The sequence below is a fragment of the Vidua chalybeata genome, chromosome 3, assembly GCF_026979565.1.
Source record: "Vidua chalybeata isolate OUT-0048 chromosome 3, bVidCha1 merged haplotype, whole genome shotgun sequence".
NCBI classification, from domain to species: domain Eukaryota; kingdom Metazoa; phylum Chordata; class Aves; order Passeriformes; family Viduidae; genus Vidua; species Vidua chalybeata.
Genome location: NC_071532.1, coordinates 36,839,116 through 36,851,536, shown reverse-complemented (window position 1 = coordinate 36,851,536; position 12,421 = coordinate 36,839,116). Strand labels below are relative to the sequence as shown.

Genomic DNA, 12,421 nt, shown 5'->3' with positions numbered 1-12,421 from the left:
AGGCAAAGCACAGCAATGGTCTGGGAAAGCACCACAGTTAAGATACTATCTCCAGGCTCCTTTGAACCGCTGCTGCATGCAAATATTTGTACACATGCATTATGAAGAGAGTGTGGTACAAGTCCCTGAATTTTGATTTGTCTCTGTACAAGCGAGATACAAAGGAGAGAGATGGGCTCTGGTGGTGAAGAGCAGAGATCTGGCTCCCACATCTGCCTTTCCTCTGTCTCAGTGTGGTTTCTCCTCTAGAGCCCACTGAGGCCGAAGGGAATTTGTTCATTGCTTTCAAGGCAGTCACACAATGGCAAAAATGTCAAAAATGGATACTTGAAATCAGGAATCCAAATCAAACCCCTAGCAAGCAACTGGAATATAACTGTAGCTCCCATATTCAATTCTCACCTTGGTCTATCTGTGCCCAAGTTTCTGGAAAAAGGACATGGTCTGTACTTAGAAAATTATTTTAGCCCTTTAAGTGAGCAGCAAGCACAGCCATGATGTGACTTTGAGTAGATGTTACACAAACCCTCAATTTTATACCCACATTTCCCGCCATCCCAGATTCACCTCAAACAAGTTTGCTGAAAAATCAACTTTCTCCAAAGAACTTCAAGAAAACCTTTTGTCAAACATGGTCCAACTAAGAGATTGTAGCAGAAGCATGGTCAAAAGGACTTTTGCCTCCCCTTTTGGCCTTGTACAAAGTATCCATGAATTCTGCCATGGATACTTCTGCCACCTTGCCAACAGAACAGCAATTAAACAACTTTATATGTATTATTACATATTTCTGGCACTCTTCCACTGTGGCTGTAGAAATCCAGTGCCCAAAATAAGCTGTGCTTCAGTTCTGTCCCAAATTCAAACACAGTTGCTCGCACCAACACGATTCTCATCCATAACAAGATGAATAACAGGGAAAGGGAAGAAAAATGCAGCCCTGAAAGTCACAAATACGGAATTTCTTCTGGGGAAAAGTTCCTCTCCACCAGAATGAGCCAGGAGTGGACACAGGTCTGGAGGTGCCTGAGACAGCTGCCTCTTGAAGGGATGTCACTGAGAAGGGGAGTGGAAGTGCCACAGCCTACTTTGTGTGTTCTGGGGATCTTCTTTTTCCTCCTCTTCCCCACTTCTGAACACTGCTTATATCCAGTGGTGTAAGGACTACGCTCCCTCTATCCCTCCTGCTCTGACCACCTAGCCAGGACACTTCGCATTGCTTCAGAAGCACAAGGACATTTTGGGCCCAGCTGGAAAATGAACATGACAGAGAGAAGGATGATGAATGACAAAGCTTTCCTGGCAGATGTAGGCTATAAAAAGAGATCACGATGTGGTGAAACAAGTCTAACCAAAGGGATTTGCCAGAAACATAGTGAAACAGGCTTCCAGTGTGAAAATGTCACTTCCAGATTCAGAACAAGAAAACCAAATAGCCTGAAGCTTAGCAAGCACACGGCAACTTGGGGAAATAGAGGAAAGTGGAAATCACTTCACTTTTGTTTTCCTCTACAGACCATGGTGTCCCAGGGAAAGGACCCTGGTAGGGTACAGAGCTGAAGAGAGGCCAGTGGCACCTGCTCCTGGCAAGCTGGGCTGCAGCTCACCACATTCCATGGAGCCAGACCATGGCTGCCAGGCTCCCTCTTAGGCTTGATCTGGTCTTATCTTATCTGCACTTCCAGATGCCTCTGGAGTCCAAGGCTCTCTTATTACCATGGGTCTGCCCACAACAAACTTGGATACATTTGTGTTCCTTCCTTATTTTCCTTACTTAATGTAGGAATGGGCAGAGGAGCACTGCAAGGAGGGTGGTGAATGGTGGTTTCATTAACCACATTTTATTGCTAAACCAGCAAAACTCAGCCTTTGAAGGGGGCCCCTCCTTTCTTTTTTCTTTTTTTTTTTTTTTTTTTTTTTTGCCAAACCCTGGACAGAAGCCATCTTTCCAAGTCAGAAGGGATGTACATGACTGTGTAAAATCCCAGGAGCCTCTCCTCAAAACAGCCACAGGGGTTTGCAAACAAGTCACAGAAACACCCTCTTCACCCATTCCCCCAGGGCTAAGCAATCTCCCTCTGAAACACTCCCAGCTGCTTTCTGCTCAGAGAGTAGCAAGGCCTGAGCACAGGCTTTAAAATTGTGTTGCAGCTAGACTATGAAGGGAAATTCTCGACTTTTTAAACATACTTTTTGTAATATTACACATTAGGAGAAACAATGGGTTCGGTTATGACTGTGAAGTTAAGCAGGGGCTGGAGAGAAGCAAGGTGTCAGCTTTCCACATAGCCACGGCTGAGCTCTATGTTAGATATGCCTGGACAGGGAAGAGCTTAATTCAAACTGCGCTGGGTGAGTAAAATAAACTCGATCTTATCATTGCACCATGACTTTTGGGGCTTATTTTATCTTCTGCAAGAGACTCACCCTTCCTATTGCTGTTCTATCTCCTTGTAACACATTTACACCCCACTTTCCTAAGAGAGGTGTCTTCCTCTTTTTAGACTGAGCTCCTATCACCTGCTCTCATTCCCTGCTCTACCACCACCACTTTGCTCCATGAGGTTTCCTCAAAATCCCTGCAACGCTGCTATGTGCAGAGATGCTGGGAAACCAGCAGCAATGCTGGGTTGGTAGCTGGCAGCCTGGGGGGCTGGGGGAAGTGGCTGAGCAGGGGAGCAGCAGGAGGGCTGGAGACCACACTGTGCTCATGCTGCCCCAGCTCTGCAGAAACCAGCTCATGCCCCGAGTTTCTGTGTGAGCCCTGCTGGCTGCTGAGAGGGGTCAACGCTCATCTCAAACATGCCTCAGTGCACCATGGTTTCCCACAGCTCCTCAAGGTCTGGGCTGTGGTACAGTTGGTGAGTCATACACAGGTTAGTCATGGAGGGGATTTATTCTTGCCTGCAGAAAGTCCAGCATGAGTAAAGACAATGTAACTGTGGCAGAGGCTTGTTTCAGTTCTGGCCAGTGCCAAAGCTGAGCTGTGTCTCATCCCCAGGTGTGTGGCTCAGGCTGGTGAGGCAAACAGGGCCACACATCTTTTTTCATGCCTTTCTGCCCACACCAAAACTTTTGAGTCAATGCAGGCACTGCAGAATGGGACTAACTCATCTCACAAGCTCCTTTTCAGGCTAAAGACACTTCTGATAATTACTGACCTTCACCAGACCAAGCTACCAGGAAAGGCTCCAAGTCGTCATGAGTCCTCCAAGTCTCTCACTGAAACTTACCTGTCACTCAGATGAGATCTTGGCTTCATCCAGGCTGGTAGCAAAAAACACCCATGCAAGCCTAGTATTTTACTCCTTAGTGATAAAATTATGCAGGAATCTAATTTCCCTGTATATCTTCCAGTTCCAGGGCACTAACTCCCTAAACTTACTCCTGGAGACTTTTTAACTGTAAAAACTGCTTTTTTTCATTTCTCAGGAGAAATAAGATATCCAGAAATAACGACACATTTCTTACCAGGAAGCTGTCTGGCCATGGTGCTGCCACAATGTTAAGTTCCAGGTAATTTTTCTTGGATGGGTTTATGCAGGGAGTGTAAAATCATAACTGCTGATTGCGGCAGGAGTCACAGGTCTGTAGGACACTCCTTCAGAACTTGGGCTTCTGAAACGAGAAAATGTTTTCATTCATATTTTAAAATTCCATTCATTAACAGGTGTATAAGGTTTGACTTCTTCAAAGTATGCTGCAGACACAGCCTAATAAATCTCCATGACACCTCACTGCATCTCTATTTTATAGATGTGGTGATTCAAATATATCCAAGTGAAATGACTTGCCCAAGGCTAATGAAGGAATCAATGTCAGAGACAGGATTAAAAGTAGAAAAATTCCTGGCCCCCAGTCTCATAACCTAACTGTGGTCTGCATTTCCCTCATATGAAAACAGAAAAGGGAAACACATCTATTTTGAATATTGTGAAAAGTAGTTCAGAGCAGACGGGCAGGCTGATGTTTTTAAATTGCATTACTTTGTCATAAAATATCAATAATACACAGGATGTGGTTCTTGTCCAAGAGTATACCAAGGTATGAACAGCACAATATGTGTCACTGGTAGCTTTCAGAGCAGCTGAAATGGCACTACAGAATAAAATAAGGATAGTCTTTGAGATGTCTCTCTTGCCCTGTTCCTTAAAGCAGGTTTCTCCCTGTGTGCCAGTAAAAGCAGCTTTGAAGCTGATGAATACCTGTTGGGTAATGAGTCTGTAGCGAGACACCTATTGTCACATCACAGAGGCAGCGCAGGAGGCCTGTAATGCCCATTGCTCAAAATTTTGGGTGGCTCCAACCCACCTCTTTCTTAGATGCTAACACAGAGCGAGGCAGCATTTTCTCTGTCGCCAGAACGTAACAGGAAGACAATGCACCTGTCTAGCTGTGTAGAAGAATAATTTAAAGGGGAAAAAAAAAGGAAGGTACACTTGGGTCATTAAATATTGATGAGTAAGATTCATTGACTGAGTGGGAGACAGTAGGATATGGCTTGAAATAAAACCCCATGAGGGCCACACCCCCTAGTATGCCCAGGGCCATCCCTTTAAAGGTAGGACAATTATAATTAATTGAGCAATCTGACAGAAAGCATACATCCATACACTGGAGCAGAAAGTGACACTGTGCATGGAGCCATCATGGACACTTGAAGGGTTAATACTGGTTCACTAGACCAAGGACAGTAAATTCTGCCTGTGGCTACCACCAGTCTATTGTATTATTATTGCAGGCTTTAGAAACAGCTTTTAATTTTAACCCTTTCCAGCCCTTTCTTCTATTTTCTCTTTATTAATAATTGTCATTGAGTAAAATGCCATGAAATCTTCCTTGTCCTACCTTTCAATAATTTCTTTTACTTTCAGCATTCAGAACACTGTGCAAAAATAAAAAAAGAACCCAAAGAACATGGGCTTCCTTTCTTTACCTGTAACTTTTAAGGTTGCCACAAAACTGAGGCCCTCTCATTTTGTTGTGATCAGTCCCCACTCTTTGCTGCAAAGATGAAGAATCCCATCCACCACTTACTGGAAACCGTGCTGTGAGTATTCAGAGTTGTGACAAACACACAGAGTGAATACAGATAGCCCTGTACCCCCTCCAGCCTTGCTGACACCTGCGTTCATTCACCTGACTACGATTTTAAGATGACTCGCTGGGAATTGTTCACGCCTGTAAGAGCTGACAAATCAAATGCGCAGGAGCCGCTGCTTACCTGTAATGCAGAAATCTCACTCTGGATAACAATTCCAGCAATATGCTGAGCACATCCTCAGCCTTAAACAGGCTAAAGAGAAATAACCAATGGAGAAGGGATGTGCAGGGGACAGCAGAGGACTGACTCAATGACCCAGGAGGTCCTTTCCAATCCTATATTTCTATGTTCATCTGTTCATATTGAAGTTGATGGGAGACATTTCCATCGACTTCAAAGGGCTTTTATCTGGCTTCAGTTTCATTTATTTTCAATATATAGATGCAAGAGTAATGTCACACATGATTTTCATGAGACATGCTAATATACAATCAGTTCTGGGAGCAGCAGAATGAACCCAGGTAGATAAATTGTTCATCCCAAAAATGCTAAACATGCCAAGACCTGAAAAACATATCTCCTCGTATCTGACTTGCAGAAGAGTCCAGCAGTGTCACAGCTGGATTTCCAGTTCACCATTAGCCATAATCAATTATGCCAAATAAACTAGCCTGATACCTGGTTGCACTTCTTGTGAAATACAAGAAATAAGAATTATTATTATATTATATTATTATTATATTATATTATATTATATTATATTATATTATATTATAATATTATATATATAAATTTTGACTGGGGGGTCAGCTCACTACAAGGCTGGTCCATGTTCCCAGCAGCAAGAAGGAATGTCCCATCATGAAACCTGTAACTTCCTGTGGAAGGTTATTTACTGTAAATGAGACACCACCTGTCAGAGAGACAAGCCACAAAATGCTCTGGAAAGGAAAGAGGTGCAGAAGCCTAATGTTGTTGGAGACAGAGAGAAAGAAGGAGAAGGTAGAAGAGGGTGGCTGTATGATTACACAATGTTTTCTCTTCCTCTTTTTTTTTCACTGAGCAGGCACTCAGCAGAGTCACTCCAATATGTTATCTAATGGCTTCATCGTTACTTGTTACTTGTGAGATTTCCCATCTGTGGCCACACTGTGCCACTGCCTCATTCAGCTGAGCAAGAGAACATTCACTCACTCACTCACTCTGATCTGGGGGACAGGTCTTGCTCTGGAGCAACAAAAAATTACCTGCTCCTTAGTCAGGTCTGAACCCTTGCACTTAAGTCAGCCTTTGATGAAAGTTTCCTCTGGATTTCAACGCTGCTCTTTATAGCTGGACAATCTGCTGGCTCTCTCTGGCTCTTTTTTTTTTTTTTTTTTTTTTTTTTTTTTTTTTTTTTTTGATGGCCTCGATTAACTAAGGCTTTTTTTTTTTTTTTTTTTGTTCTTTACACTTGCATCATTCTGATCTATGTGGTGGTCTCATATTTTCCTCCAGAGCTTTCTGCACCAGCCTTGTTTCCAAAGCCATATAACACAAGCAATGATTTCTAACCTGCAGTTGCTTCAGAAGGATGGATGTTCAGACATAATCAGTCCATTTTGCTATTTTTTCACCTGTTATACAGTAGCTGCTCCTGCTGTTTGGATGATTCTTTACTCAGTTTCCTTTTCAATTTCTTTTGTCATAATTTACTGTAAAACTCTAAGTGATTTATAAAACATGGAAAAGTGTATCACACCCAGTTTAGTTCTCCTCAAAGTAGTCATTTCCTCCCGCTGGGTTCATGGTGCCTCTAATGAGGATGTTTCACAGAAGGATTCATCCATCCAGGGGCACAGGTACTGATGACTCCTCAGATGTGGCGGGTCTTCCATGACCAGGACAGAAAAATGACACCACACCATGAGAAAAGAGATGCTCAGGGGGCTGAGATAACCCTGATGTGCATTCAGAGGTCTGAGTGCTTTGGGTCTGTATCTGGACCTCAAAACTACCCAAAAAACCACAAGTGGCACAGGTCTGATGGAAGCTGTTCCCAGGAATTGAGAGTTCCAGCTTGTATTTTAAGTCCATCAGTTCATACAGACCTGCAGAATTGCTCTGGTTCACTTCACAATTATCTATCTCATCAGTGGCCACGTATCACAAAGGAAAAGTTATGGTTTGCTGTCATTTAGTGTCACCCCCTACAAACGGGAAGAGGAGCACAACAGCAAAGCCCAACTGATTTGTTCAGGCACCAGTATTCCAACATGGCAAGATATTTTACCTATGACTGTCACATCCAAATTTAGTAGATAGCATGCTTGCTTTTTATTTGATTTTTAGCAGGTCTCTCCACAATAAATATAAGAGCAGAATGCATAAACAAAGCACCTGGCACTTACAGTTTATCTTGGTGACAGAAAATTTGATTGATGATAAGTTCAGAAAGTGGCAAAATTTCAACATAGGGCTAAACAACCTTTCATTGCTGATTTAAATTTTTTTTTTTACCTTGTTTCCTCTTAGCTGCCTTGCTCCAGTGCTCCATCAGCTGCTGGGTGGGGGGAAAAAAAAGCCCACCCTATTTGTTCCTTATGGATTTTCACTGATCAAGTTGCATATCACCAGGTTAAGAATTAAATTGAGAACTTCTGCATGTCACATTTCTTCTTCTTGTCTCTTTCCAGGACAGAGACCGTGAGATAGACCTTTCTGTTTGTAAAATGCTAATTTTTAACTTATCCTTGTTACTGCAATACCAAAAGGGTGGAGGGGTGCAGGCACATAAACAGAATGAGGTAGCTCACAGGAGATGACAGTCAGAGAAGCTCCATTCATAAAGCAAAGAAGGAAAAAATATTTTATAGAGGGGGGGAAATTAAGGCACAGTCTTGTAGTGATTTGTGTCCAGGAGCTTCTAGGAGGAGCGTGGACAAAGGGCAGGCACAAGCTGGACCCCACGGCTGCTAATCTTGTGCCTTAGCAACAAGACCACTCTCCCTCTGCGCGCAGGCTCGGAGGGAAGAGGGCCAACCTTCTAGGAGGAAAATCCTTGTTGGATTAAGCACTTTGCTTGCTTTCCTCTTCTTGCCCCTTCCCTTCTCCAGAGCATGGAGGATGGGGAGGGGGCCAGGTGGTGAAAGGGTGCCTGCCCCCCTTATTCTCCAGCAGGGTCCCCACGGCCAGCAGGGTCCTGAGGCTCCCAGCAGCTCCCGGATGCCCGCGCCCCTCGGCCAGGGAGGAGGGATATGATTTGTAATTGCAATATTTTCATTACCGTCTCTTAGTTCTTTGCACACTAATGTCAAGAGCTTTGTCTTTGTAGTGTTATTGGCATTTTTCATCATATTCATGAAGTGTGGGTCAATTTTCTTCAAAAGGCTCACTTCGCCAACTTGCCACAAAGACAGACAGTAATAAATTCTACCAGTGCACAGCGAAGGCTTCGTAGCTGCAAGCAACAATAAAAAGCAATGAGCTGGGTGTCACTAAGTAACTCCAGTTTACACTGCATTTTCTTCTTTTATTGAAAACTCAGAATATGAATTTATTAATGAACACACAGGCCTACTTTGAAGGGGTGTGGGGGGGGGCCCGAGTCAATTTATTTGGTATTCACACAGTGTGTGCCTACACTGTATTGTTTCATCATTTTATGGCCAGGCACAGCTTGTTAGGCTGTGGCCCTCCAGAAAAAAAGCAGGCTCATATAGCAACACCTTGACGTAGATGTACAGCTGCTTTCACTGTGGCTGTCTCACCTTTAGCCCCGTCTGTCTACTGCCGGCTTTCATTTTCCGCATTCATACATCAATAAGCTTTGCATGCTGACACCTAATTTTGCAGGCTACTTTGGTTATGGAGGCCATGTTTTGCATATCACTACCCACCCCCTTCTGACATCTACTGCCTTTAAAGAGGGAGAGAATAGAGAGAGCACGAAAGAGGGATTCTTTTCTTCTCAGCCTAATCAGAGATTTCTTTATATTTGTCAAAAGCAGATCTGCCAAATCAACTTTAATTGATTCTTCCACAGTTCTCATGTATGATTTTTGAAGGACTGGGCTTGTATTCCAAGACACAGTGTTGTGTTTCAAACAAATATGAGGTTTCTACAGTAAATCAAATTTGGATGCCAATTAGTTAGCATTTTCCATTCCAATTAAATTTGAGACCTTTCTGATTTTGAAAGACTTGTGTGTCTATGCCTGTGTGCATGTACTGATGTGTGTGTGCCTATCTCTATCTATTTTGGAGAGGCAGAAAAATAGATACATATAAAATATTTAATGTGCTCTCGGTGGTCTAATAAACAGGGAGGGGTTCAAGCCACCTATTTAAATACACATTTTGGAGGATTTTTTTTTTTACCCTGTTTATTTCACAAGGGCTTACCAGCCCATTCTAACCTGTTATGTGACACCACAAAGGTTTTTACTTTCTCAGTCAGGTGGTTAATGTCATTATATCATTGACAACTCATAAAATGTTATAATCTAATAGGGTTTTCCCTCCCCACACATACATAGTGAAAGCTCATTGTAGCAAAGAAAGGATTAGGGGCAAAAAGCAAGATTAATGTTTAAAAGAATGGAAGCAGGCTGAGTCCAGATAGAATACTGTAGCTTAAAAACAAATGTAATTTGTATATTAAAATGTGTCTTGATCTTCCTAGATTTACTCTAAATAAACCCAGCATACAATACAGGGGATTTCCTACTGGATATTGAGTATTTCAAGCAAAGTCTATATATTTGGGTTGAATCAATTTTTAAATGAATTCTTTCTTTTATGACTAAAAAGCAGTTTTTAGGCAGACTTGGAATAGAGAGACTAAGACTGAATCCCACACTACCAGGATGGGAAGGAAACTAAAGCTTGCTTAGATTAGCCAGAACTCTCATGTGCAATCACAGGCAACCATCAAAGTATCCTGGACAATATTTGTGCTATGGACAAGGAGTCTTCCCAGCACCCATGGGTCTGGCAGGCACACAAGGGACAAACCTCTCACCAATAAGTTTTACTCTCTTGGGTCCCCAAAAGGACCTCAGGCCAGCCAGCCAGCCCAGCTCCAGCAGATATCAAGAGCAGGCAAATCCATTTCCATTCATTTCCAAGGACTCAAAACCGCAGCAGTGAGGAATTCACCCTCAGCAAAATTCAGGTGGGAACAAGCACACGCCTGCATTTCTTCGGGAAAGAGATTAATTAGTTTCTTCCTCTTATAAAACACAAATAAAGGAACAAAGACTGGAGCTTGAAAAGGTGAGAAAATCCAGACACACTTGGCCAGCAGGGAAAAGCAATAATCTTCAGGTAGTTTGGCGCTAGAATTATGTGTTTTGTATTCTCTCCTACTACACACAACCACTGGCTATGCCACCAAAAGCAGTAAAATGAGGAATTATGATGGCTATTGAACACCATTCACATATTCACAGTGTCACATCCGATGTCAATTAGCGAGTCTGTTTCCATAATTGTTATACAAGAGGAAAATCTACAGTGTTAAACAGCTCTTGAGTTCACATTTCTGGATGGGCTTTGTTTGGTGGAGTATTTAGTGCACATGAAGTAAAATCCATGGAAATCTGCCTGGCATGAGACCTTTGACAGATTTGCATTGGGAGAGTTTTTATATTCAATCTATGTGTTTTACGCTACCTTTTTCCAGCCAGCTTCTCTTCCTACCTGGGTAAAACCAGACCTTTTGGGTGGGGAAGCTGCAGATTTGCTGAGATTTTTATTGGACTGAATGGGCAGGTTGAGGAGGAAAATTGCGGAGGACTATGCAAAACATTTTGTAACTCTCAAACCAAAAATGTCTCAAACCTTTTGTATAAAATCTCTTGGACTCTGACATTTAGTTGTCAGCTTGCATAAAAACAAAAGGATTCAATATTGAAATGGAACTAATGTCGAACATCAAACCTGTCTTTTAAAGGTTTGGGGTTTTTAAACTCTTTTTTAAACGAAAAGTCTAAAATTTAATGTTTTGTTCAGCTGATGATCAAATTTTATTCTACATTTCAAGGTCTGCAATAACCCACCAAATCCTCTACTTATCTCCCATTGTGCTGACTTCTGTAAAACATGTGGTCCTTCAAGCTACAAAATGATAAAGGAAAATCAGACAACACACAATAAAGTCTATAAAATCATGAACAGTATAGGGAAAGCAAACAGAAAATAAGTAGTCATTATTTCTCACAGCATAAGAATAAGCATAAGAACCAGGGCACACCCTGAGGCAGCAGGGTTAAAACAGCCCATAAGAAACATTTTACAAAGAATAACTAAATTATGCAACTTAGCACACAGCAGGTAGAAGAGACCAGGAATACAAACGGATTGTAAACACTATTAGATAAATTTACAGGAGAGTTTCATGGAGCACGATGTTCCTGCATGGCCTGTAGACTGGGACTCTACCTGGATAGGGCTTGTGAAGGGAGAGGTCCCTGTCCAGGTACCTCCATCCTGACAACAAGAGGGTGATGCTGGGGGCTGTAACGTCACCCTCACAGTGTGAGTTGCTCATGACATGTCCTTCCCTGCCTGGAGATGGTAAAGGAAACAGCCAAAAGAAGGCTGCTGGTCCAAGTTTGGAACCTCCAAATCCCAAGGGAATCACTGCATTGCCGAGTGTATACCGAGCCCTTGATCCAGACTACACGTGCAGCAAAAACAATGGCCCTGATGAGCGATTATGTGCCTTTGTCTGGAAAGCCTCCCACCAAGGTGCACTGGTGTGTCTGGTGTGCAACAGGGCTGTAGATTAAGCTCTTTGTGTGTTTGTCACTTTGGGGTATTTAATTGCAGGGTAAGTAAAAAAAGGGAAAATTAAAAGAGGGCCACAGGCTGGTTTGACAGTGGTTGCAAGAAGTGCCCTGTTCAGCAATAGGAGCAGGCACAGGGAATCAAGATGGGCACATAAATGTGGCTGATGTGAGCTGTCTTTAACTGCTGGCAAAGACCAGAGCAGAAGTTTTCAACCATTTCTTGATTTATGGACGCTTACACTTCCAACGGAGAGGTGATCACCTGGAACAGTGAATTAAAGCCTCCAGACAGTAGGAATTTTTCAACTGCCTTTCAGGCACCCTTTAGGGAGGTAACTCAGAGACCCTCTGGGACATCCAGCTCCACTGGAAACCTACTGGCATAGGAATTAACAAAGGGATAGGGATAGGCAGTGTCCAAGCTTGGGGGTTAGATTTGCCATCCCATCTCTATTTCCTGTCTAACTGTGGAAAAAGAATATTTTTTTCATTTTCCTTCATAGTTTTATTTCCTTCATAGTTTTAAGGTGAAAAAAAGACTATTCGATCATTTAGTCTGACCTTTTACATCTACAGGCCATCACATTTCCTCCAGTTTACGAGT

At 42.6% G+C, this 12,421-nt stretch overlaps 1 long non-coding RNA gene across 1 annotated transcript; it reads right to left on the bottom strand.

Annotated features, from left to right (window-relative positions):
* Positions 1 to 833: 833 nt before the first annotated feature.
* On the bottom strand, positions 834 to 4,161 carry LOC128785852 (uncharacterized). Its single transcript, XR_008430061.1, has 3 exons — positions 3,987 to 4,161; positions 3,472 to 3,618; positions 834 to 1,250 (listed from the first exon to the last, which is right to left on the bottom strand). It is a non-coding gene; the product is annotated as an uncharacterized LOC128785852 (long non-coding RNA).
* Positions 4,162 to 12,421: the final 8,260 nt, after the last annotated feature.